A 27,337-nucleotide genomic window follows, 5' to 3' on the forward strand; every position below is an offset into this window, starting at 1 on the left:
CAGCTTGCAATCTGCAAGTGATTCTGTTGGGGTTGCAAGCAGCAGAGCATCTCAGCAGGGCGACAGATATTCTTAATCAGTTCCTCACTCTGGACAAGCAAGAATGGGAGACAACCTGGGGTGCATGTATTCAGGCATTACTTCTCCCGCTTCCCTCCCCCCAGCTTCTCAAAGAGTGAGATGGGGGGGGGGTGGCAAATGCCATACCAAAGTGCCAGGTCATTCAAAGACATTCTTTGGATAATCCATTTTGTGGTGGGAAAAGGAGGACTGGAAAGGAAGGCCAAAGCCAGTGAAGATGCCACATCAATGCCGTTTGGTAAGCTGACATTCTAGCTTTTATAATTTCAACTGGTGCCGCGTGTCTGTGTGTTTTCCCCACTGTATTTAACGAAAACACACCTAACAACTGGATGCCGTAGAAGGCAAAACCACTTTTGCACTTCTTATTTTCTTTCCCCTGTGGAATCTTTGGCGAGTGTCTGCCCTGTAGCTGTGTTTGCTGACTCCACCAAATACTCTTGGCACAGCTGGGCTGTCTCCACCTACTCAGTGACCTCAAAGAGGACTTGTGAGGACAGACACTGCTAGAAAAACAGACTCCGTATCAGCAATGTACTTTTTAAAGAAAGATTTATTCTCTACCCATAATGGTTTCTGGATCGGTTGCTAGAATTTCAGGAGATTAGCCATGTTTGTCTGCTGCTGCAATACAAAATTGTGTAGTAACTTAGAAATCAACTGCTTTACTAAGGCTTAAGCTTTCCTATACTACAGCCTACTCCCATGGATGTACAGGCCATTTCTATGAGGAAAATGTAGTTGCCATAATAGTGTGTGTGTTCACGCAGACAAATTTTCATTAAAATATATATAACTGGACAAAAAAGTATATTATGCAGGTGCAGACTGCTAACCTCCTGATTGCACATTTCAGCCTCTTCCCTTCACACCACACCTTCCGTCAAGCTTCCTGGATAAGTAGCTGTTCCCCCCACGCTTGTCCATCAAATCTCTGGAGCACACTACATGACAACATGGAAGCAGACACTGAGCATGGATACTACATTTAACACAGAGAGGTTTAATTCATTGTTGCAACCAACACCACTGGCCTCCACCACCTAAGTGTTGAACCTTAATCAGGTAGAGTCTAAAAACTAATCTGGCATGAGATTATGAGAGCTGCAAAAGATAAAGAATATACCGTGTTTCCCCAAAAATAAGACACTGTCTTATATTTTTTTTTGGTTCAGAAAAACACACTACATCTTATTTTCAGCGTAGGCCTTATTTTTTTCAGAAGTCAGTCCCTTTATAGTTAATGGGACTTACTCCCTGGAAGGTGCAGAGAAGGTGTCCCCACAGCATCCAGGAGGGTGCCTGCCTGTCTACTCAGAAGTCAGTCCGTGTGTGGAGAGGGTGTCCCCTCAGCGTCCAGGAGGATGCCTGCCTGTCTACTCAGAAGTCAGTCCCTTTATGGTTAATGGGACTTACCCCCTGGAAGGTGTGGAGAAGGTGTCCCCTCAGTGCCCAGGAGGATGCCTGCCTGCCTGCCTGCCTGCCTGCCTACTCAGAAGTCAGTCCCTTTATAGTTAATGGGACTTACTCCCTGGAAGGTGTGGAGAGGGTTTCCCCTCAGCGCCCAGGAGGATGCCTGCCTGCTTGTCTACTCAGAAGTCAGTCCCTTTATAGTTAATGGAACTTAATCCCTGGAAAGTGTGGAGAGCCTCAGAGCCCAGTAGGCAGGGTTGCCTTGCTTGCTGCTTCCCACCTCAGCTCCTCCTCAGCGTCCTCTGCCCAAGGTAGCACAGCAGGCACTTTCTAGGTGGCGTGCACGTGAGTGCAGTCATGTAGTCCACCTGCCCCCGTCCGAGGACCCCTTCCGCCCTGCCCCCGTCCCGGCCCTGATCACAACTAGGACTTTTTCGGGGTAGGTCTTATATTTCAGCAATTCTCAAAAACACACACTAGGACTTATTTTCAAGGTAGGTCTTATTTTTCAGGAAAACAGGGTATACAGGTACAAACAATGTTCCATATGTCTATAAGTGCCCTTGTTGGACAAAAACCCACCATATGCCAGACTACTTGTTCTTAATTCAAAGCAAATCAAAAGAGAAAAAAAGGCCTCTAAAATATTCCCATGCAAAATTTAGCCCTTCTTAATAATAATAATAACTTTATTTTTATCCCGCCTTTCTCCCCAAAGGGACTCAAGGCGGCTTACAACATATAAAAACAGAATTTAAAAACAAATAAAAACATATTAACACATCATAAAAAACAGCAGTCAGAGTAAAAAATAGGTAAAAAGAGCATAGAGCAGCAGCAAGTCATAAAAGAAACAGGCCTGTAAAAATATTAAAAGATGTTAAAAAGATGTTAAAAGGCTGAGAACTCAGAAGGCCTGTTTAAACAGAAGGGTCTTCAGGCCTCGCCGAAAGGTCTCAAGAGAGGGAGCCATTCTTAAGTCCGGGGGAAGGGAGTTCCATAGCGTTGGTGCCACTACTGAGAAGGCCCTATTTCTTGCAGCCGCCCCATGTACCTCCCTAGGCGGCGGCACTTGTAAAAAGGCCTTCTCTGATGACCTAAGAGGACGAGCCGGATTGTACGGGAGCAGGCGATCTCTAAGATACCCTGGTCCAGAGCAGTATAGGGCTTTAAAGGTCAATACCAGCACCTTGAATTGGGCCCGGAAACGAATGGGCAGCCAATGCAGCCGCTGGAGAAGCGGACTGACAGAGTCGAACCGCCTACCTCCAGTAACCACACGGGCCGCCGCATTCTGCACTAGTTGCAGTTTCCGAACCGTCTTCAAGGGCAGCCCCACATAGAGCGCATTACAGTAATCTAATCTTGATGTCACAGAGGCATGGATCACCGTGGCCAGGTCTGCACGATCCAAGTACAGCCGCAGCTGGCGCACCAGCCGAAGCTGAGCGAAGGCCCCCCTAGCCACAGCCGCCACCTGGGAATCCAGGAGCAGCTGCGAGTCCAGGTGGACCCCCAAGCTGCGGACCTGCTCCTTCAGAGGGAGTGCAACCCCATTCAGCGCAAGCCGATAGTCCAGCACCTGCATCAAGGATGCATTCTTCTAAGCACTTTTGCTTCATGTTGACTTCAGGAATCAAGTTCTTCTTAAAGCCCAATTCTATGAAACTTTTACAACTGCAGGACTACTGTCCCACTAGCCCTGAGACGGTGCAAAGATCATCCTGAGATATCCAAGACAGTGCAAACTTTTACAACTGCAGGACTACTGTCATGGCCCTGAGATGGTGCAAAGATCATGCTGCTGCCAGGTCATTTAAGGCCACTGCCGCAAGGCAGCTACAGCAGCAGAACTCGGACCCTGGATAGCACCAGGGCAGATAGCCTGGCACAAGGGGGCAGTTTGTGGGTGGGGAGGAGTAGGGCAGGGGGATTCACTGGGCAGGGATGGGGAGGAACCAGGGGGCATGTTGCAAGCAAGAGTAGTGAATCCAGAAGCAATGCCTTTCAGCAGGTCTTACACCTATTTTGCAATCCAACCTGTCCCCCCTCTGCTCTCCTTGGACTTGCTCCAGCAAAATGATTGGCACAGGTCCAAGATGATCCATAGACAATCAGTCAGCCTACCAAGTGAAAAATACCTTCTACAGGATAGCCCATTGCCCCATCACCACAGCATGCAACATGAGCTCGGTTGGCGTAGCTGCATGCTATAATGTGACGGGGATAAGATTGGGCTGCTAGTATCCTAAAACCTAAATTACTATCCTTGTGTCATACTGCAAGCCGTAGTGCATATTACTGCTTAAGAAAGCATGCCTTTGTTTTATCCCTCAAGTCAGTGTTTCTCAAACTGTGGGTCGGGACACACTAGGTGGGCCATGAGCCAATTTCAGGTGGTTCCCCATTCATTTCAATATTTTATTTTTAATATATTAGACTTGATGCTACCATGGTATGTGACTGCATTTGGGGAAATGTTACAGACCTATGCTTTTAACAAGCTACTATGTATATTCTTTTAACAATGAAACTTACTCCTGGGTAAGTATGGGTAGGATCGCAGCCTAGGAGTGTTAAAAATTTTGCTGCTTGATGATGTCACTTCCGGTCATGGCATCACTTCCGGTGGGTCCTGACAAATTCTCATTCTAAATAGTGGGTCCCGCTGCTAAATGTGTGAGAACCACTGCCTTAAGTGCCTATGAATGTCACTGAATCACACTTTTTTATTTTTGTTCAAGGACACCTTCTCCAAAGACACCACAGAGCAAGATGGGTAGAAATGGAGGCTTGAAATAACTGGTCCATTTTACATTGCATTTTATAGTGCATATTTTGCTAATCTGTTATCATTATAATATCATTTCATTGTTTTTCATATCTTCCAAACCCCAAATTAGCATGAATGTTTTTAAAAAATACAAAATCTTCATAGCTTATTTACTTGGAGTCCATTTGCCATGGTTTGTAACAAGAATAGGGAATAGGATAAGGAAAAAGATACAGATGACCTGCAGCATCAAAAGCAAAGTTTTTCTCCAGCGATTCCTACATTGTAACTTTGGACTCAATATGAACCATTTAAGCCATATCTGCCCAACGTTGCATATTCACAACAGGGATCAAATGTGTACACCTGGGGGTTGGGCAGAAATGAGTTAAGTCAGAATGCTACAGAACATTCCAGCTCCTGATACAATAATGGAGAATCATTACAGTCCTTACTTCAAAATGATCAAATGAATCTTAATGAAACCCACTTATGTTCTGCACTACTTCCACTTCATATACCAGATCCAAACCAAGGAGTTACCCAATAAAGCTCAGATTGTATCACTTAAGCAGCTAGGGCCCATTACTATTTGTAAACAAGCCACGATAAAAACATTTTTTAAAAGGGGGGTATTATAAAAAGAGTAGAAAATGATAACCGATGAAAAGAATCTCTCAATCATCTCATGCCAGAGATGGAGTAAAAAATCTAATAAATACCTGTGCCAAAATAGCTCTTGATTAGCTTGAGAGTTTATAAAATTCCTTCACTAAAGGCTGTATTCAATGTATATATAATAGATCAAAACTTTATATTACAAGTGACAATGGGGAAAACATTTTATCCTCATATACCAATTTTAAAATCACAAGCAAAGCATTGTTTTCTGCTCCGTATCTCATTGTAAAGTTGAGGAGATTGAACAAATGGACTCTCTCTGCAATATTAAATTCTGTATGAGAACTGCATGCAAGACTCCAAGTTGCATGCTAGTCACAATGAGTATGGGCACAAAAGCAGAAGACACCAAGGAGACACCGGTCTGTGTTTTACAAGAGATATAACATGTAAGGCAATCTTTTCTGTGGTCAGCTTCCATTGGTGCAAATACCATACCAACTTTAAAAAAAAAAAAATCTAACGCACAGAAGCAAGTTACATTTTGTAAAAGTTTCACAGATGTAGGAAATCACTCTTAAGCATCATGGAAAAAAAAAAACCTAAATACAATGTGTAAGATAGAGATTCCTGCCTCACACATCTTTACTCCCTCAGTCGGACTCCACCCAATCAAGAAGTGGGGGGAGGTGGTGGTCCCGCTTTAAAGGCAGAGCTAGGAAGGCAAAGTATGAGAGTCTGGTGCATTTTTCAGTCACAGCTCCTGGAGAAGTCCTTCTCTCTGCAGTGCCTCAGACTTCTCAAGAGGGCAGGGAGTTGAGCCACCATTGCCCTCTTTGCAAAACAGCTTCATTGAGCCTACCTTTGCCAAATGCACCACAGAGCTGTCAGCTAACCTGTCCTTCCTCTCTCACCAGCACATTTATAAGTCATCTTTTATACCTCCTTACTTCCAGTTGTGCCCAATTCATTGCCCTTCCTGTCCTGCAGATTCTCCTCCTCGCTCTCTAATTGTCCTAAGCAACCAGGAGTTTGGGAACAAGAAATCTCCCTCTTCCCCAATAGACCAGGCTTGCTCCCCCAGAGCAACAGCAACTCTTGCTGCAATCCTTCAGCTTCCTGAGGGTGCCCCTCACTTTACCTTTGGCCTGCTCCAAGTCAGGCTAGTCAGGCATCATCTACAAATGAGATGTAGGGGAGAGCACCAGGATGAGGTCTCTTGTTATGTGGTGTGCTCCCTGGGGCATTTGGTGGGCCGCTGTGAGATACAGGAAGCTGGACTAGATGGGCCTATGGCCTGATCCAGTGGGGCTGTTCTTATGTTCTTATGTTTTTCATCCCATTCCCACTTTGTCAGTTCCTTCCATTCCACTTTCTGTGGCTGGCATTTCCAGCTTCTCTTCCTTCTCCAGCTCAAACGCTGTGTAAGCATTTTTATTTTTATTTTCCATTTCATATTCCTTCCATTGATGGGTCATGTCACTAGTATTCTAAGATTCATCCTGTTTTATCCATGGACAAAACTCCTCCATCTGTTCATTCTTTGATCTTCTGAAGATTGGACTATTCCAATTGCTGCTTGTTGACTTGCCCTGATCTCATGTAAGGCCTTTTTTAGGTTTCCCCCTTCTGCCATTTAATTTTTGTAGGCCTTGAATTTGATCACTGAACTCCATTTTTGCTCCATCTTAATAAATTATCACCCAGTTCCTTCCATATTAGTTTAAGATATTATTTACTTTTAAGTATACCCAAACCATTCCATATTAAAGATGTTATTAACTTTTAAGTAAACCTACTTTGGGGCTCCTTATCTGTCTTTTCCTCAATAGATGCATTCATTGAGTTTTTATCTTCCAAATTGCAGATTTCTTTCTGCCCCTTTGTCTCAACTGTGTGCATTTTCTTGGTTTGTTTCCTATGCTTGGAATGCTTCGCCTCTTGAGATCCAGTCCATTTAATCCCTCTTGGCCTTTAAGAAATGCTTTAATGCCCGTTTGTCTCAGTTGCCATTTATCTGATTGCTTTATCAGTCTTCTCCCTCATTCTCTCTCTTTTCTGTGGGCCAATTTATCAGACCGCATGCTATCAGCCAGGCACTATCCTATTAATTTTTCTGCAGAGCAGCTCGTTGTTGAAACAGCTTAACAAATCATAAATATTACTACTACTACCAAGGTAGATCAGAGTGCAGGTGATATCTGCATGTTAGCAGGTATGTTATATCTTCTTGCGGAGATGCCAGATTTCTAAGAAGCTCCTACCATACAGAAGCATAAGCCATACAAAACAATGTGCAAAATGACTCTTATTTTCCATCTTTTATTTTCTGGGACCAGCACGCCATAACCACCTGAATATCAGGTTTCTTATTTAGTGAGATCATTCAAATGACAAATTAAGAAAGTTAGTATTGTTTAATACCCCCCCCCCAATCTATGATAGAATTTTAAATCCAACCAAGTTCTCCCAGTTCCCTTTCCCTTTAAAACTAACGTGCCAAGCATGGAGAGGAACCCAAGAATGAACATGCAGGTTGAGCAGTTGTTCAATATTAGATGCTGCTTTCCAAACCATGACTGTTTTCCATATTTTCTTTACATTTATTCCCCCCTCCCTTCCTACCCCCGACAGGGTGATGCATGAAAGCCAACAATGAGCCAGCAACAGAAGTAGCAGCAGCATGAGCTCCAGGTGTTGGGAGGGAAGGGAGCCTACATAATTTCTCCCCTTCAATACATTATCACATTCCACAGAAATATTACGGTTCAAGAATCTCCTGTTTTCCAGTGCATTTTATACCACATTACAAATGTCCCACTTCATCTGGAAAAGAAATAAGCCTCTGAGGACAAAATACATGGAACAGAGCCAGGGCGGCTTTAAGGAAAACATCACAGCAAACAACCATTTCAGATGCGTAGTTTTGTTCTGACTGCACAAAACTCGTATAGAAATAAAACCAGTTTTTTCGCTAAAAAGATCAAGTAGGAAACACTATTCTACCTATACTCTTCTAAATGTATGATAAGCCATATTTTCACATGCCTGAGATTAAAAAAAAAATTCATATACCCTGTTTCTTCTTCCAAGGGGCTGACAGCAATTTACATATGGCTTCCAAATAGCCTGCCTACCTACCATGGCCAGGTGGCCTTCCATCCATCCAGCTTACAGGTCCAAAGAAAAGTACTGGGAATCTTAAACCAGGTATTCCGTGACCCAGGGTTGTGGATACCTTTGGGAGAAAAGTGGGATCAATACTGAATAAATAAATAAATAAATAAATCAGGGCATCCTACAGAGGACAAAAACTTTATCACTGCAACTTTGCAGTACTACCTTGTAAGCGGCCAGAGTTGTACACAGAATTTGAAGGGACCTATAAGATCAATGAGATGAACCTCTGCCAATGCAAGTTGTCCACAACTTAACATTCCAATTGCCCAGCAAGATCAATCAACCCAAGGAATCAATAAGCAAATGCCAAAGCAAACGCCCAAGGCGGCTTACAGAGTTCCACAATAAATGTACAATGTATAACAACAGTAAGTAAAACACACATACTTGCATAGAGCAGATGGGGAACTGAGAAGTCAACCCACCCAAAGCAACCTACAGCCCAATCATACATGACCCTCTGGTAAAGGCCCCATTGTGGCAGTGCAAAAGCCACTGGAGCCATTGGCACATATGGCCAAGGACTCTTTGCATATGCCAGAACTGCCTGGAGACTCCACAGGTGCAGATAAGGTGGCAGAAGGCAGTAGGAGGATGGAGGGGGGGTTATGAGTGGGCCATGGTGGATTTCAGTGGCTGTGGTTGCACTAATATACATACTATGCACTGGCCCAGGCATGACAAAGCTGCTTGGACCTGCTTGGATTTATGCCAGCAAAAGAGCTGGCATTGATCCAGTTAGTTCATTGGGGACCAGGAAGCAGCAGAGTAGGCAAGTATAAAACTCCTGTACTTACCTCTCCACCATTGCCTCACATTGGCCAGATCATAACATGCAGTGGAGGCTGCACCAGTGCTGCTACATCCCAGGAAAAGCCAGCCCAGGATAGGATTAGGCCACTAGTGAAGTTAATGACAGAAGCCAGTTTTGAACTGGAAACTGTTCAGATTGATAGCTCAGTTGGTTATTTATGATATTTATGATACTCAAAACTGTATCAACATACACCCAGCTGCTGTTTAGTGTGCTTAAAAAAAACAAAACTTTAATTACATAACAGGTAACATTTCAGTGACTAAGTAGCCCTTGGGCTCCAGATGTTTTTCACAATGAAACCACAGAAAAGCCTCTTCAGTCAAAATTGGACAGTAGCAGGTAATACTATGCAGATCTGCTTATTTTCCTACAGATTTGTATAATTATACCCACAGTGCTTTCCTAAAATAGATATTATGAAATGGTTTGCCCACAAATTAGAAATATAATCAGCAAGTGGCCTCCCTTCCGGAAGCAGGGGATACTTTAAATAGTAAGGTCTGCTGCCCAAAATTGTCTACAGCAAGTTATTTTTGACTCCATGAATCCAAACACATGAGTGAGCAGAAGAAGCAGTAAAATACAACATGATCCAACACTGGAGTGCCCAAACAATGTCAGCGTAGTAAATGAATGAGACAGCCAAGGATCCCAGCTGTAACAAGAATGCAAACAATATGAAGTTGGAGCATGACAAGGAAAACACAGGGATAAGGATGACCCAAGACAACAATGTATTGATACATTGTTAAAAATATTATTCCTTCTGGTAAACAGCTTACATGAGGATCTATTCTTACTTACATATTTATCACATTTTTATGCCGACCTTCCTAGAAGCAGCTCACGGTTCCTTCTCTCTTTTTATCTTCACAACAAACCTATGATTTAGGCAAGACTTCAGAATAGTGACTGACTCAATGTCACCCAGGAAGCTTAATGGCTGAGAAGAGATTTCAACTTACATCTTCCACGTCTAAGCCCAACACCAGAACCACTACACCACCTTAGCTCTTTTAAGCAACAAGCTCATAATACTGATTCAACATACAGTCATTTTACAGAACTTCAGGACTGTAGTGTATTATACTTTATTAGAGTCATTCAGAATCTGATATTTTTGGGCTACTTTTCTTCCTTCACTGATGACTGTAACTACTGCATTTATGTTTTTAAAATAACCCCTAAGGGCACAATCCTGAGTGTGACCAGGAGGGTTACAAACATGCTGTAAAGCATATTTGCCCTTCCTCAAGAGTCTGCTGGTCTGGTACAGGGATGCGCGCCAGCCAATGGAGGCTGAATACAGCCTCCACGTTGACTTGGGCAGGGAGGGTTGTTTCGGCTGAGCTTGGCTGACACAAGGGTCTGGCGAGGGTGGGGAGGAGGCGGGATGGAGGTGTTCCAGGCAGGGGGAGGGCAGGAAGAGGGTGGTCCCAGGGGCGGGTGGGTGTGGAACGGGAGGTGGGGCTGGGACCTGGCAGTTAACCCCATTCCCCAAGCAGCTGCAAGTCACTTCACTCTCCTCAGACTTATGCCACCTCCTGACATAGTGCAAGTCTGAGGAGACCCAATGGGGTTCTGGTGGCTTACCCAAGGGTAAGGGAAATAATTTCCCCTTGCCTCCAGCTGTGCCACTTCAGGCCCCTATCTTGACCTGGATATAGTGCAGGCCTCCTGGCCTGCCTGTTCCAGCACAAGATAGGATTGCGCTGTAAGTAGAGTAGCTAGCTGCTCGCTGATCTAACTGCAATTGACTAAAAGAGGAACAACACTATTAACTATCATGAGATCTTTACCATTACTGTAATCCCTGGCTAGCCTGTCCATAAAATCAACAGGACTCCTGACCCTAAACTGTTTTAGCCCTAGCTTCAGACTTGATCCAGTCAGCTATTTTGCTAAGCAAGGGAAGGAAAAATGTGTTGCACTTGCCTAGGTATATCAGTGACATGCAGTCAGGGTCTCATCAGACCCAACAAGTAAAAAAACAAAGCCCAAGGACCCAACAATTTTTTTTTAATGTTCCTTGCCTTTCCATGCTGCTCTTTTTTTCTCCAGCACAACCCCCATACACAGGGAAGCAGCCAGCAGCCAATTCGCTTTGATCATGGCAGGCTTCCAATGGGGAAAAAAAACCCGCCTGTGTCAGTGATCTCTGGGGATGCAATAGGAAGGGTTGCCTCTCTCTCTCTCTCTCTCTCTCTCTTTAATGTCATAAAAAAGCAGAGACCCTGCACAATGGACTGGCTCTCTAAAGCACCAGGAGAGGCCATTTTTTAGTTGCCTCAGGAGGTTTGTCGGTGAGCTCTCCCTAGCTCCAAGTGAGGGAAGAGGTTAATTTATTTTAATTTATTGTGGTGTGGGTGTGTGTTTCAGAGACTGAGTTTAAGGGGGGAGTGTGTGTATTGCCTCCCGCGGCCTGGGCCTCACCACACATCACTGAGATATACTTCCCCAAATCTTCACCCTTTAGGCAAAGTCAAGACAAAATGAATCTGCGGACACAATACAGAAACATCAGGGCACACATTTCTGTAGGGCAAGGGAGCCAGTAAATCCCTGTTCAGATCACCCACCTGACTAGGATCACCAGAGTGGGTCAGCTCCCTGGGTTTAAATCTCAGCCCACCTACATAGTATGTTTTTGTTTCTTGCGAATGAATTCTCTCAGACATCAATCCTAAGCACATTTACTTGAGAGTAAAGTTCACCAATTTCAACAGAAATTCAAACTTGAGACAGTACAGTAGTTGAACTAGGACCGGGGTTCAAATTCCCACTCATCCATGAAGCTCCATTGGACCAATCATTTAACAGGATGCAGGAGAACCAAGCAAGAGGCTCAGAGCTCCTTGGAGCATGGGATATTAATTGCATGCACTTATATTCATGCACTTGCACCCAATAACTGTGGTTGGGATTCAGGCCTTCTTCCCATTTTCTAGAATGTGGAGTTCCCTACTGAACCAAAAAAGCATTTCTCTCATAGACAGTTTGCTTGGACCATTCATGTTTCTTTTAGATTCTGAGCCCCACAGGATTAGGGAGCTATATTTATTTAGCTATTTAAAGCACTTTATGAACTTGTTTTGGTTGAAAAGCAATATAGGTCAAGTCTCGGTATTCACAGGGGATTTGTTTCTGGACCCCCTGCAGATACCGAAACCCATGGATAATGAAATCCATGGGTTATGACTCACAGGGGCTCTAAACGTAACCAGAACCTTGTTTCAGTCATGTTTGGGACGTCTTTAGTGGGTTCAGCCACTGGTTTGGAACCTAAGGTTAGTCAAGACCACAGGTCCCGAATCCATGGATACACAGGCTGAAACTGTGTATAAATATTTTAAGTAAAAATAATACCATATACAGGTATATGCCCCTTTGCAACATTCCAGCTGATGCCAGGATCGCATATGCGACAACCATGTGTGGTTAAATGGTTGTCGAGGGCACACACCCCCACCCTCAGAAGGCGAGGGAAGCTCTGCTCCCATCGCCTCTAGAAGGTTGCCTGAGCATCCCAGAGGCAGCGCACATCCCAGCAAGGCCTCTGCAAAGTTCAAACTGAGGGAAATTGCATCTCTTGAGCAATTTCCAGCTTCCTCCAAGAAACTGGAAATCACATGAGAGACGCAATTTCTCTCAGTCTGAGCCTCGCAGAGGCAGTACTCAGATGTGAGCTGCCTCTGGGAGGCTCAGACAACCCTCCGGAGGGGAGGGGAGCAGAGCATCCCCTTCCCTGTGGAGGGTTCAGATTGCGTCAAGCACTGCTTGATGATGGGAATTGCGTTACCAATCCCCGTCGTTAAGTGGCGCACGACTTTATGATATGGTGTTCTTAGAGGCTTAATGGTAGGCATATTACACAGTAAAAAGAACTATATGTACTCCATTTAAAATGTTTGTATTTTAAAATCTGTATTAACTGTTCTGAACATAACGGATAGGGAATGATAAAAAATACATAATGCTGCAATATCTATTTCTATCTTGAGATACAAACACTCAAACACAAATTTGAGCTCAAGCATAATTACATTCCAGCCAACATAATATGAATGTTTAGTACAAACAATGGAAAGACAAAAGTTGTGTTCATTCTGCAAAGGAATGACATCTCAAGAAGCAAAATGAATACACTAATTAGATTTCTCTCCCATACTCCAGCTTTCAGGAACATTTATATGAATCCCATAGTTATTTCCATCAGCTATACTAGAATGTAAAACACTATGTTTCCTTTTAAAGCAAGAACAAAAAAAAAAGCCAACTGCCTCTATTTATTCTTCTCCAATACTCCACATGGTTACAGGAGAAAATCATAAGACAGGAAGACTTCCTTCCAACCAACATGTCAGTACTATGGTCCAACTCATCCAGCATGCAGCACACCGATCAGTACTGCCATTTCTGCCTAAGATTGCATATATGCAACAGGGACCAAATTTGTACACCTGTGGGCAAGGCAAAAATGAGTTTTAATTGTGTTTGGGATGGACTACAACCCACAAATCAATTACTCCAAGACAAAACCGGTTTTCTTTGCAGTATGTGACTTACTTTAGAACAGAACATTTGTGAACTAACAATCATTGCTAGATAACCTTTTTTATCTAATGGAAGATGTATGATACATTCATATATGTGTGTACATGGCACTGGAGGCCTGCCAGGAGAGCATGACCCTGGCCAGTAACATGACTTCGGAACTAGAGTCAAGATGACCCCTAAAGTGAGGTAGGGTACATGTGATTATTACTTGAGTGAAGATGGATATGTTCAAAAGCATGCACCAATACAAGAAAAATGCACAGAAATGCTTGTGCAGTGTATCTCAAAGTGTGGGTTGGGATCCACTAGGTAGGTCATGAGCCAATTTCAGGTGTGTCACCATTCATCTCAATATTATATTTTTAATATATTAGACTTGATGCTACATGGCATGTGACTGCATTGGGGAAATGTTACAGCTCTGTACTTTTAACAGGCTACTCTGTATATGTTTTTACCAACGACAGTAAATGGGACTTACTCATAGGTCAGTGTGGGTAGGACTGCAGCCTAGGATTGGAAAAAATTTTCCTGCTTGATAATGTCACTTTCAGTCATGACATCACTTCTGGTGCGTCCTGACAGATTCTCATTCTAAAACGTGGGTCCTGGTGCTAAAAGTTTGAGAACAACTGCACTAGAGCAGTATATGTGAATAATATAGGACACACACAGTACACAAACAAACCCCTCCCCCACAGCACCACCAACCAAAATTCATTATCTGCCAGTATCTATTTATCCTTACTGTTCTTTAAATATTGAACACATTCATTGTTAGGGTTCATATGTTGTATACATGCTAAAATCATAAACATATGATTTGTATACATAAACAAAAGTGTTTTGAAAAATCTGTACACAGGTTTAACACGTGTAGCTGCACCTTAGTGTTAGTTATTGGTCAGGGATCTCTTCTGCAAATATACATCATGCAGAAGAGCAGGTTCGCAGCTTGGGGGTTCTCCTGGACTCACAGCTCCTCCTGGATGTCCAGGTGTCAGCTGTGGCCAGGGGTGCCTTGGCCCAGCTTCAGCTGGTGCACCAGCTGCGGCCGTACCTGTCTCAGGTGGATCTGGCCACGGTGGTCCATGCCATAGTGACATCAAGATTAGATTATTGTAATGCGCTCTACGTGGGGCTGCCCCTGAAGACGGTCCAGAAGCTACAGCTAGTGCAGAATGCGGCAGCTCATGTAGTTGCTGGGGGTCGGTGGTTTGACTCTGTCACGCCGCAACTCCGGCGGCTGCTCTGGCTGCCCATTCCTTTCCGGGCAGAATTCAAGGTGCTGGTTATGACCTTTAAAGCCCTAAACGGCTTGGGACCAGCGTATTTGAGAGACCGCCTTCTTCCGTATAATCCGGTCCGTTCTCTAAGGTCATCAGAAGGGGCCCTGTTGGTTGTGCCGTCATTGAGAGTGGTGAAGGGAATGGCGGCCAGAAACAGGGCCTTTTTGGTGGTGGCACCTACACTATGGAATTCCCTTCCCTTTGAATTGAGAGCTGCTTCCTCGTTATTAGCGTTCCGGCGGGGCTAATACTTTTTTATTCAGGAAAGCCTTCGGGGCACCATAAGGGCTGTTGTTATAAATTTGTCTCTTACTGCGTGCTATGTATTTTATCCAAGTATTTTATCTTGTTTTAATTGTTTTAACTGTTTTGTATTTTTAATCTTTATCTGCTGTTTTGTATTTTTAACCTGATTGGGCCGCCTTGGGTGCCCTTTGGGGAGAAAAGCGGAATATAAATAAATAAATAAATAAATAAATAAATAAATAAACCCTGCACTTGTCGAGACTGGGCCAGTGCGGATGCCTGCGCCACCTCTAGAAGGCTGGATCCAGCCTCTGTGCCAGCCCGACAGGGAAAGCTTGTGCAGGGCAACACGGGGGGGGGGGGGGGAGAGGGAGGCAGTAAAGGATTCCAGGGGTGGGGAAGGGGCATTTTTGGTGGAGAGCAGAAGGGGAGGTTGATCAGGACTGGGTGGTGGACATGCTGAATCTTAATCCCCACGCCTGGGCTGGGAAGCCTTGCACAGGCTGCTCTGATTTACACCAGCTAAATAGCTGGAGCAGATCTGAGCAATCCCATAGGGGTGGCTGGGGCTCAACACAGGATAGGGAGGAAAAAATATCCCCTTAACCCTCCAACCGCCTCCTAACCTGTGCTGAATTCAGCATAGGCCACCATGGTCTGCCTGTTCCAGCACAGGTTAGGACTGGGCTACCCGTCTATCAAAGGACACATTTACAACAAATATTTATATCAGTTTTTCTCCGGTTATGGCTCCTCACCACCTACAAACCTTGGAAACTGTAATATGAACATGCTGAAAATTCTCCATTTTGGATCCTCAACATTTCTAATACAACTATTTTTTCCCAAGATTTCTAGCAAAGAGGGAATAACTTATACCAGTTTCGGTCTGAGGTAAGTGTACACTACAAGACATTCTGATGTCTGTACACTACGTAGGACATTATTGACACACATCAATAGCAGTAGTGGGGGCACAAGCAGCTTACTTCCCTTTTCTGAAGTTAAGGGTTCATTCACTGCTTGCTAGTTCATTCCCTAGGTGCTTGCCCATATCTCTCCTTTTAAGAGACAAGAAAACTGTAAACAGCTCTTAAACACTTAAACCAAAAGATGAATGTATTTCTCCTTCTGAAAACCTTGTGGTACACTAATATGCTTCACCCACACACAGAGTGCAGCAACATAAAGAAAAAGTGAAGAAATGCTGCAGGACTGGATGCAAAAGGAAAAGCACAGAAGTTACAGATGTGAAGCATTGCCACAGCTCCCCTCTCCCACACACGCCATCTGCAAAAGCTTGGGTCTGCCTAGATTTGCAGCCAAGATGACCTTGAGGGCCTGCCTAGTGCGTTACTCAAACTGCACCTGCGTGGGATTAAGTATCCTGTTTGTGAGTGATAGCCCCTCTTTCTCTCTCAGCCTGAATAGCTTTCACAAGATGAAGCAGGGTGAGCAGGGAGGGGCAGAGAGAACAGTGTCTTCCCTCACAAAGAGAACAGCAGCAATAATATTGATTCAGGCTGTTAACCTTACCCAAGTCGTCACCTGCAAAAAGTTGCATCTCAAATTCTTACACATGTTTAGATCCGTTCTCATTTCAGCTCACACATAATTACTGCTTTTCATAGGCGTGGAGCTAGTCTGGAACACAAGAAGTCTCCTGTGATCTCCTTCTGTGCTCTCTTAATAAATGCAGACTCGTTATGTGGGTGCTGAACAATAAAAAAGGGAGGGGGAGCAATCACTAAATTGTGCTTGCTTACAGTGCCGACCGTATGACTGAATAAGATAAAGCAGATCTGTCAAGAGAAATCTTCTCCCAAAGACTTGCATTAAGCTTTGTTAATATTCTCTATTCAAGGTTCCCCAAGTGCAAGTTGGACTTAAAGCAGCAAAACCAGCAAAATTTCTGCAAATGAATTTGGTAAATGCTCAGGTATGCAAGGAAGCAAAACCACAACCTGTCCTCTCCAGTGCTATTGTCCATTTAACTTGCACTACTGGGACAATTTCTTGTTTGGCCAGGATGTCTGCTATCTTCCCTTCAGAAGCATTTACCAGTCTGCATTTTACTACAGAAGCAAACCAGTCTTCCCACCACCCCATAACACTCCTTTTTCTTCAGTGCTCTCTTTTTCTTCATGAAGCAACTGTGCCCATCCATACAGCTCTTACTCCAACTTTGAAGATGAAGACTTATAGCCCAATTCTGTAGTAGTATATGGGAGCAATAGTGGGGCAAAAGAGGATTGACTCATGTTATACAGAACTGCTTCCTGCAACCTGTAGGTATAATTGACCCAAAAGTAGATCCTCCTGCTACGCAGAGTAAAATAAAGTGAGATTCAATCCAGGTCAAGGCTTCAACAGCAAACCCTATTTTGCCCAAATATACTGCCTTGAATGAGTGAAGAGCTTCACCCAGCCCATTCCTCTGAACTTACTCATGTGAATGTTGTTAGTGCCAAGGAGAAATGTTTAAAGCTAACCAACCAAATTCAAGTCATATAATCCCATTAATCTGAACATAAACTATCCAGACAGGATGTTAAAAGGGGGGGGGGAGAGAACACAACCTCAGACAGGGCCAAGGCTTTTACAGCTGATCTGAAAGGAGACATAGCAAAGGTCAAAGTACACCAACATCTTTAATTGCCAAGCCTCCTCCATCTGTTCTTGCTGTTTCCCCAATGAGGTTATGGTCAGTGCATATTGCAGAAAGGTTAGTTACTACACAGATGCATAGCTAAGTAGGAGTCGCTGAAGGAGAATCCTGAAAATCTGGAAGCGTTTAAGGAAAGCCAATATGAGTTTATTTTTAACAAGTATGCATGGGATTACATAGTTACTCCACTGGGCAGCCCTATCATTACAGGTAAATCTTTATAACCAACATTGTCCTCTCTTTTTTTCCCCTGCTAGATATTTCACTAATAGCAAGACTGGCAGTCCTGTATTGCAAATTTATCTGCAATATTTAAATGGCAGGGTAGAATTTAACAACCTGAACTAAAGGTGCAACTGCAAGCATGTCTACAAGGGAAGTGCAGCAAAATCCTCTGTCCAGAAAATCTGGCATCACCAGCGAAAAGTGATAGGTATAAGACATTTATTTATCACTTATGCAGTATTTTCATCTTCTTTCTGGTCAATCAGTGCCTACAAGCAGCATCTGGGGTTAATCACACCAAGTTATAGAAAGCATTTAATCAAGATAAAACCACTATGCACACTTATAAAGTGCAATAGAAATGTGAAAGTTACTATTCCATAACATATAGGCCCTCTCTCTATTAACTATATTCACAGACATTTTGCTAGTTTCTTTACAACAACTTCAGTTTTCTTTTCTCAGATATCTCCAAAAATTTGCTGTTGTACGCAAGTGAAGTGATCTCAGCTATGCTGGTTAAGTGCATCTTATTAATGTAAATTGGACTTACTCCTAAATAAGCACAAGACTGAATTAAGAACTGTCTAGAAAAATGTATAGTTTTGCACAAAGAAAGCTCACTGCTCACTGGGCACATAAAGAAGCAGCATCTGTACTAACAATTTGCAAGGCCAGCACCGGGCATCTACCCAACATTTTGCAACATACTGTTGAATAAATAATATGCAAGCCTCTGCAGATCCAGCTTTAGAAAGATATTAATTTTCTCCCTACTGTCCCAAAATGTTTAGCCCCTAGCTAAAATTCATACTTTCTGCAATTCTCTGATGAGTCACAAAACTCGGGGGTCGGGGTCAATCTATTTATTCCATGGCACAACTGAAGATTTGGTAATGGTTTGACCACTGTGAACGTGCCATAATTATGTGCCTGGTGGAACATAACCTGATAAATAGAAGAAGAAAAAAAACAACTGTTAAAAACATTCCCCAAATGACATGTCAGCATCTGTCAATGGACATGAAAATCTAGTGTGGCTAGACCATGCAGTCAGGAACACTATGAAAGAACGGAATTTTATTTAGAACAAGGGGAAGGATATAGAATGCCTGATCAAAAACAACATTGCATTGACAAGAATTTGTAGCAAAATGTTTGAGAACCTCCAACTTTGCATGTAAATAAGTATTCCCTGGCAGCTCAATCTTATTGAGGGCTTACAGCAGCAGAACCTTAAGTCCTCTTACAGCATCATAAAATGCATAACGCTGTTGTGCGTCGTGGGACCACTGGCACAACTTCTAGAGACTCTGTGTGCATTACAGCAGCTCCCAGATGCCATGCCAGAGCAGGTAAGGTGATGACAGTTTATGAGCATGAGGGAGAGGATCGGGGATGATTTGAGGGTGGGTTTCAGTGGCACTAGCAGACACAGGATTCTACCCCCGTTTTCCTGGCCCATTACACATCCTGCTTCTCTTCGGACTTATGCCAGCAAAAGAGCTGGTATACGTCTGAGGAAAGCCACTGGTGGCCTATGGAAAGATAAGTAAAAAATATTTTTACGTACTTTTCCCTGTCTGGTCACCGCCCAACCACAGCATGAAGTGCATGTTCTGGCAGCAGGCCTACATTGTGTAAGACAGTAGGGATAGGATTAGGGCACTAGTTGCTTAGTACCTTCCTTGACAGTCTTGATTACATGCATCAAAAAGCAACCAAAAGCAACTTTTAAGACCAGGAACGGAAATAGTAACTCAAAGAAAAAACAACACAGAACATAAATTCAATGCATAAGAGGAAAAACATACCAGACACAAAAACAAGGGGCACTACCACTAATTCATGACAGGTCCATTCCTGTCAGAACATTACTTGTATTGTGGAAGTATTTGACACCTCTGTGACTACAAATTTGCAGCATTTCCATTGATTTTTAAGAGGCTTTTTCCCCAAGTGCAGAAACCTACTCAAATTTCAGAAGCCTCGTAAAAAATCAATTTAGACTAAATCTTTGCATACATGGTCTTATCCAAAGAGTGTTTAAAAAAAAAATCACAGATTTTAAATGGCTTGCACTTTTATAGCTCATTACACATACCAGTGAGTTAAACCTCACAACTCCCTACACTTTAAGATGGAAGTGGTATTATGGCCAAACAAAACACACCCTCAGAAAATATCAAAACCGTTAGTCTGTAAATATACTGGAAAAATGCACTGAAAGAACACTGCAGTTCTTGTCTTAATACGAAACTAGAAAAAAATAAGAGCCAAAGGACTAAAAGCATTACGTAGGACTTGATGTAACCCAGGGGTGTCCAAAGTTTTTGGCAGGAGGGCCACATCATCTCTCTGACACTGTGTCGGAGGCTGGGGGGAAAAAAGAATTAATTTACATTTAAAATTTGAATAAATTTACATAAGTTTACATAAATTAAAATACTAGAGGTAGAACTTATATGAATGAATGAAGGTCTTGCAATAGCTCAAGGCTCATAAAAGGCCTTGCACAAAGCAAGGCTGGCCTTTCCTTTGCTGCTGCTACTGTATCACAGATGTGAAACAGCAAGCAGTGGAGGGAGCCCTCATCCCACAGCTCACGTGAGAGGTCAAACAGTCGCCCTCACACTGAGAGCAGCTATGTTGGGCCAGTGCGGGCTCCAACAAATCTCTGGAGGGCCAGAGGCTCATTGGAGACTGGGGGCTCCCTGAGGGTTGAATTGAAACACCTCGAGGGCCACATGCGGCACCAGGGCCGGGGTTTGGGCACCCCTGATGTAACCCCATATGAAATTTCTGAACTCTCCTGCCATTTCTACTAGTATTTATCACATGCAAAGTATTTGCTAGAATTTATTATAAATGTCCTTCAAAACAACCCTGGGAAGAACATCTGTTTTATAGATGGGTGAGAAAAGGTGAATTGCAAAGACAGCATTTAAACCTAGACCCAGGTCTTTTCTCAAATCTGTTGAAGATTGGGCTGTTCAACAACCATGAACGAGAACACAGCACAGTAATCGTATACTCACAATTAATACTCTTTCTAGACTTTCAGCCCAATCTCAAACATACCAACCATCATCACAACTGAACCCCCGCTGGCACTGACTGCCGTAAAGCGATCAGCACCAGCTGCAAAGTGCTCTCTGTCAGTGCACTACTTAGTGTGTTGCTGGCAGGACTGGTGGGAAAGCTTTGCCTTCCCACATGCATAACTGTGTCTCCCACTGATTGCACAGGCCTACAAAATTGAAGGTCAGAAAAGTTTTCCCCAAACTTTATGATGGTTTGATATGAATTTGGGGTGCCAATTCCATAAATGGCATCCATTTTGCCCTATCACGTCTAGTTTTGAAGATATAATATAGCCTCATTAGTGAATGGTTCAAGCGGCTTCCTCATGAGGAAGCCATGGTGTAGGCTTCCTCATGAGGAAGCTGCTTGAACCATTCACTAAAGAGGCTATGCCGTGTCTCCAAAACTAGACGTGATAGGGCAAAATGAATGCCATTTTTGAAATCAGCACCCCAAATATACCCAGGAATTGGTGTAACATTTAAGGAAGTAAAATGTGTGCTGGCCTGTGTTGTCAGAGCAAGTAAGTCAGCAGGAGGGCAGAGTGGGGATGGAAAGGGGTGGAACATGGTTAGAGAGGGGCAAAATGGGTTAAGTGGGTGATCAGGCCTAGGACAGGGCAGAATCAGTGTTGCCAATATCCAAATCCCCTTCCTGGACCCAATCCTGCAGCATGAAACAAAGCAGACTTACTACAGTTATTTAGCTCTCAAAAGTCCAAGTAAACAACATCTCCCCCATGTGTGCACACACATGCTATGAAGACTTTCCTCCCCTTACCATGAGGACGCCTCTGCAACTTAAGAATGTAAGAAGTGCTCTATTGGATCAGGCCAAAGTTGCATCTAGCTTCCTATATCTCACAGTGGTCCACTAGATGCCTCTGGGAGTACACAAGATGACAAGATACCGGCATCCTGTTGCCACTCCCTTGCACCTGGCCTTCTGACATAGCATATTTCTAAAACCAAGAGGTTACACAAGCCCATCATGGCTTGTATCCTGTGGTGGACTAGAAATCTGTCCAATCCCCAAACTGCACCCCCTCACTACCACCCAGGAAGAAGTGGTCACCATTTTCCACTGCTGCATTGACAAGGGAGTGGAACTGATAGGATTAGGCTGTGTTTTTTTTTTTTTTAAATCCCTGAATCAAGATGCTATGCCAAGTCAAAATAGCACATGAAGAAATACCAACCCCCCCTTTCTTGTTTTCTTTGTGCATATTAACACACTTGCACAATGCTACCTCCTCCTGACCACTTCTGCACCCAGTGATCCTGCTGCTGCAATTCTCATCCTGGCTCTCCTCTCTCAAATAGATTGAGTATATTGGAGAGAGAATGGAAGAGGACAGCTGTGAGATCAAAGGAAGAGGAAGTAGGGCCACTGATCAGTATCTTGATTCTCTCTCTCTCCCCCTCCCCACAATTTAAGGAAAGGGAGGGATTCGAGCAGCACTGCCTTATCACATCTTCCAGCTCCACTGCTGCAGTCCTTTTCATCTCAGATATTCCTCCATGTAGGAGTGCATGGTCATGATTTCAGTATCACTGGCTATCTCTGTTATGTGTTCTATATTTTAGGGCAGTGGTTCTCACATATTTAGTGCTGGGACCCACTTTTTAGAATGAGAATCTGTCAGCACACCAGAAATGATGTCATGACAGGAAGTGACATCATCAGGCAGGAAATTTTTAACAAACCTAGGCTGCAATTCTACCCACACTTACCATTCATTATTCCACTGTTAAAAGAATATACATAGTAGCCTGTTAAAGGGGCAGGTTTGTAACATTTTCCCAAATGCAGTCACATACCTTGGTAGCATTAAGTCTAATATATTAAAAATAAAATATTGACATGAATGGGGGTCCACCTGAAATTGGCTTGCAACCCACCTAGTGGGTCTTGACCCACAGTTTCAGAAACACCGTTTTAGGGCTTTATAAACGTGTCATCTTACACAGGCAGGCTGTACATTCACAGAGACTTGACCAGTATGTGCATACTTTACTCAGTTTCACAAAATTATATTAAACATCATTTGTGTGTCTTTCCTTCCAGAACTACCAAATGCATATAACACCACCATACATTTCATGGATCCAGAGTTGCAGCATTTAAATTCAGGCTAGCTATAGTCATCCCCCAAGAAACCTAAGAGTAATTGAGGGAGCCACGTGCACAGGGTGTATGTCTGACTACCCTCCACAAGACCTGACAAAACTTGCAGAAACCACCCACTGACTAGGTACCCAACATATACTACCTTAAGCAGGAAGTGAGATCTCTTTCTATTGAGGGTTGAAGAAAGACAGTCATGTAAATGAACAAGAGAATGAGTACTACTATTTTAACATTTTCCTAAAGCAGCATTTAGGTGGCCAGTTTATCTCATTCCAAACCAGACACTATAGAGCAAGTTTACACATCTGACCTGTCAAAATTTATATAACTATTCCCATATGACTATGCAAACTGGTGGGTAAATGTATAGGCCAGAAATAAATTATTCTCTAAATCTAAACTTTTGATGAAATAGCTCCCTACTTACATCTGCAAAGAATTCAAAGGTACTGGGACCATCAAGTCAGATGCTATACATGTCAATTAAATGCTCATCTTCTTTTCCTTAAATAGAAACCATGGTGAGCCATTCAAGATTGAATCCACTGTGCACAAAGGCACATCACAACCTTTTTCTTCAATTCATACTGCGATTCCAACAAAAATGCCCCCCAAACTTGTTAAAAGCTCCAGGTGGAGACACTTCTACTGAAATCTTGCTGACTCTCTTGAATCATCCAGATTGCTTAGTCATTAAACTTTAATACTGGTCACTGTCAGTTTGCAAAATCTACAAAGTTTATACAAAAAAGTTTTGTCTGGAACACTGATCCACACCGACCGGAGATTTGGGGCTCAGTGTGGGGTTCAGAAGTTATCATTCCAAGATAACCGACTGCATAAACAGGCTCTAATGGTCTAAAATTGCCTTTCATCTACGCCTAAGTAAACAGAGGAATGCATCATGTGCTCAATTTTGCTTGTGCTGACAACTCTCTCAAACCTCCTCTAATGCACTGCCACCTATATATACATTAGGCAGACAGATAAGTGTTCTACATCTTTTTAAAAGTTAAAACAGGTCTTGAACCTTCTGCTTCCTCTCCAATAAAAGTCTTTACCAAGTGGCCTATCTGCCTGTTGTAAAGGAAAGACCCTGTGCTTTCTTTAAATGACTCAGTGAGCTACAATATTCCTCAGTTCAGGAAGCTTGGACTCAAGGCTGCTTTAATGCATTATGTTTTCGCCACGTGAGTGAAAGCACAATGCATAAAGAGATGTTAATTCGCATTGTCCTCTCCTAGATAACTCACTGCATCTATCAGGAAAATGGACATAGAAGCAACTTGCAGTCAAGTGGATCTTCCTATTTTGTTGCGGAATTAACTAACTTGTCGGCAGTATGGAGACAGTCAGTCTTGGTGGAGCTATTATTCATACATCTGACTATTGCATAATACACACTTCCTGAGGCTGAGAAAAAGTGGGAAGCGGGGAGGGGGCAGCATCTTGCAGAAGGCATGTCTGAGCAATGGCTAGTTTTACCAGCATGATGCTCAACACATAGGCCCCAGTTCTAATTTGCAACTCAGCTTGCCTTCAGTATATAGCAATTCCCAACTCCGGAGAATTTGGCCCTCAAAGAGCTACAATTATATGTGGGAAAATTCAGAGTATCAATTATTTCTTTGTTCTTATCTCTGTCAAAATGCAGACTGGGGAGCATATAAGGCTGTGTTCTCTTGGGGCTCCCCAGAGCAGTGCATTTTTAAGAGACAACTTCACTTCATTAGGTGTGTGTAAAGTGAAATTCACATGGTGGTATGGTGAAAATAAAAAGGCACAGCCTCCTAGAATCAAATTTTAAAATGGTCACTGCACAGCCACTTCATTGTACAAATTGATCCAATCATCTTTCTCTGTCCTCACCAGTTGCTACCCAAAGAAGTCAACCCACACAAACCCTCAGTCTCATTTATGGGGCTGCATTAAAGCTGCAGCAAGAGATCTCGGATCATTCTTTTACCCCACATGTTCATACCCCACATGTTCACCCCACATGTTCACATCTCCCTCTCTCTGCTACTCATTAACACACTTTTAGAATAAAGTATTTAACAGGCAATTGACCACCTACAGTCACATCAAAACACTACAGCATGTTTGATAAGGACAGCCTAGTCAACTATTTCTGCCCAAGGAAACAGAAGTAGTTGCTATAAATCCAATGACATTTAAAATTAATATGGATGGTAAACACAACTCAGCGATTTCTTCTGAAGCCCAGTTCCCAGTCCTAGAAAATATGTTCCTTGTGGTCCCCAATTAGTCCCCCACTCTAACAGGATCTAGCCTGCTAGACCTGGGGAAGAGGAGCAGTGGAGGTAGTCAAGTGGATGGCAGCTGGTGCCTCCACCACCTTAGTGGATGGGCCAGCCTTGAAGGAGCTGTAGCAATCACTGAGGCCACCAATTCCTATGCTATGCCCTAGGCCAGTGTTTCTCAAACTGTAGGTCATGGCCCAATTTCTGGTGAATTGCGGACCCAGTGACCAGGAGGCTGCAACGTAAAATGGCATGCAACCTACTTCAGTGCCTGCAACGCTGTGCTTCCTGGTCCAAAAATTGGATTGTGATATGCAGTTTAAGTACTATAGTGCACTGCAGCCACTGATAGAGGTCACATAACATTTTGGGTTGCATTCTCCTGGCCTTGGTGGGCTCTAGTTCCACCACAGATGATGCAGTGGGCCAAAGTAAGTTGTTTGGGATCCCCCGCCCTAGGCCTCTCTTGTTACTGAAGTAGTCTGGGAAGTTGTCAATCTGTAGTTGCTCCCATGCTCTGAAACTAATAATAGAAAATCTAAAAAGGGCCACAGGAAGAATCCATATAAGGAAGGGAAGACAGCAGAGGAGAGTGTAACATTTCTAAACAGCAGTCCTATGCACACTTAGCTGTCAGTATAGAATCACAGAGTTGGAAGGGACCTAAAAGGTCATCTAGCCCAACCCCCTGCCTGTAGCAGAAAATCCTCCTACAGCATCTCTAGCAGGTGCTTGTTGAGCCTCTACTTGAGGATCTCCAGTGAGAGAGAATCCACCACCTCCCTTGACAGCCTGTTCCATTGCCAAACCACCTTTACTGTCAGGAATTTTTTCCTGATGTCCAATTGGAATCTCTTCTCTTGCAGTTCGTACACATTGGATCTAGTTCTTCTGTCAGAGGCAACAGAGAAGAAATTTGTCCCTTCTTCCATATGACAGCCATTCAGGTATTTGAAAAGCACTGTTAAATGCATTATTGCATTACTAAACACGTACCAAGTGAGCATGCATAGGCCTGGCCTGTTTGGTATTTAGCACAGACTGCTGACTGTAGAGTTATATATCTCCCTAAACACTTCCCCATCCTGTTGTCATGTATGTGTCTGCAATATTCCTTCATTCCATTATTTAAAAGGCAGTGTCCTGGAACTTGTTTGAGAATTCTAAGGAGATGGCAGAGGCAGTAAACACAAGAACTGTTGGTTTTACTTCATTTTTGCACAGCAGCATCTACAAGAACTTGGGTCAGATTGCAGCTCTCTGTTGGACAGGTCTTCCAGGTTAATGGGGCAGGTAGTTAGAAAGATGGCATTTTACAGTGGCAGGTAGCATTTTGCCTGCATCTCAGCCCCGATGGCTTCAACAGCACAATCAAGTGTGACCAAATGACACTGTGCATTTTCAAAGTAAGACTCTGCTCTAAATTCAAAAAAGTCAATAATCAAAGTGTACTGTGTGCTACACCTCCCCCTAAACTGCACTGCCTTACAAAACCACCTCATGTAAGTCTGAGCTGCAGGCATTAACTGGTAAAGACAAACATTTTTAAAATACTTGCATTTATTGCAGGAAAACCTTTCTCAAGGAAACACCCTGTGCATGGATGCAGTGGAGACAGTCCCCTGCTGGGCTTACACCAAGTCAAAACAAAGACAACCTTCTTCTAAAATTAAAGAAAAACATCAGACCAACCAGTTGCAGAATCAGTACTGAATTAAAAAGAGAATGCGGGGGTGGAGGGGCTCCTGAAGCCAACTACACACAAGGGACACATTTGACACCACCCAATTGCAGTCCTATACATACTAAAGTCACTCCTCCACCTGCATTCACACAAGTACATATAAATGGGCTACAGAGACACACACACACAGAGGGTTACTAATTCCATATTCAAAATCTGTCATGTTTATATGATGCTACCTATCAATATGAAACCATCCCCATTGTTCTTTCACCATGTGATAGTTTCCAGGGGTAACTCCCTGG

General features: G+C 43.3%; 2 long non-coding RNA genes across 2 annotated transcripts in view; one reads left to right on the forward strand and one right to left on the reverse strand.

Annotated features, from left to right (window-relative positions):
• On the forward strand, positions 1-27,215 carry LOC136649171 (uncharacterized). Its single transcript, XR_010794372.1, has 3 exons — positions 1-319; positions 26,215-26,295; positions 26,918-27,215. It is a non-coding gene; the product is annotated as an uncharacterized lncRNA (long non-coding RNA).
• LOC136649691 (uncharacterized) overlaps positions 1-27,337 on the reverse strand; it is a 300,034-nt gene that overhangs the window by 167,413 nt on the left and 105,284 nt on the right. The gene's annotated exons all lie outside the window — the stretch shown is intronic.

The sequence above is a fragment of the Tiliqua scincoides genome, chromosome 4, assembly GCF_035046505.1.
Source record: "Tiliqua scincoides isolate rTilSci1 chromosome 4, rTilSci1.hap2, whole genome shotgun sequence".
NCBI lineage: Eukaryota > Metazoa > Chordata > Lepidosauria > Squamata > Scincidae > Tiliqua > Tiliqua scincoides.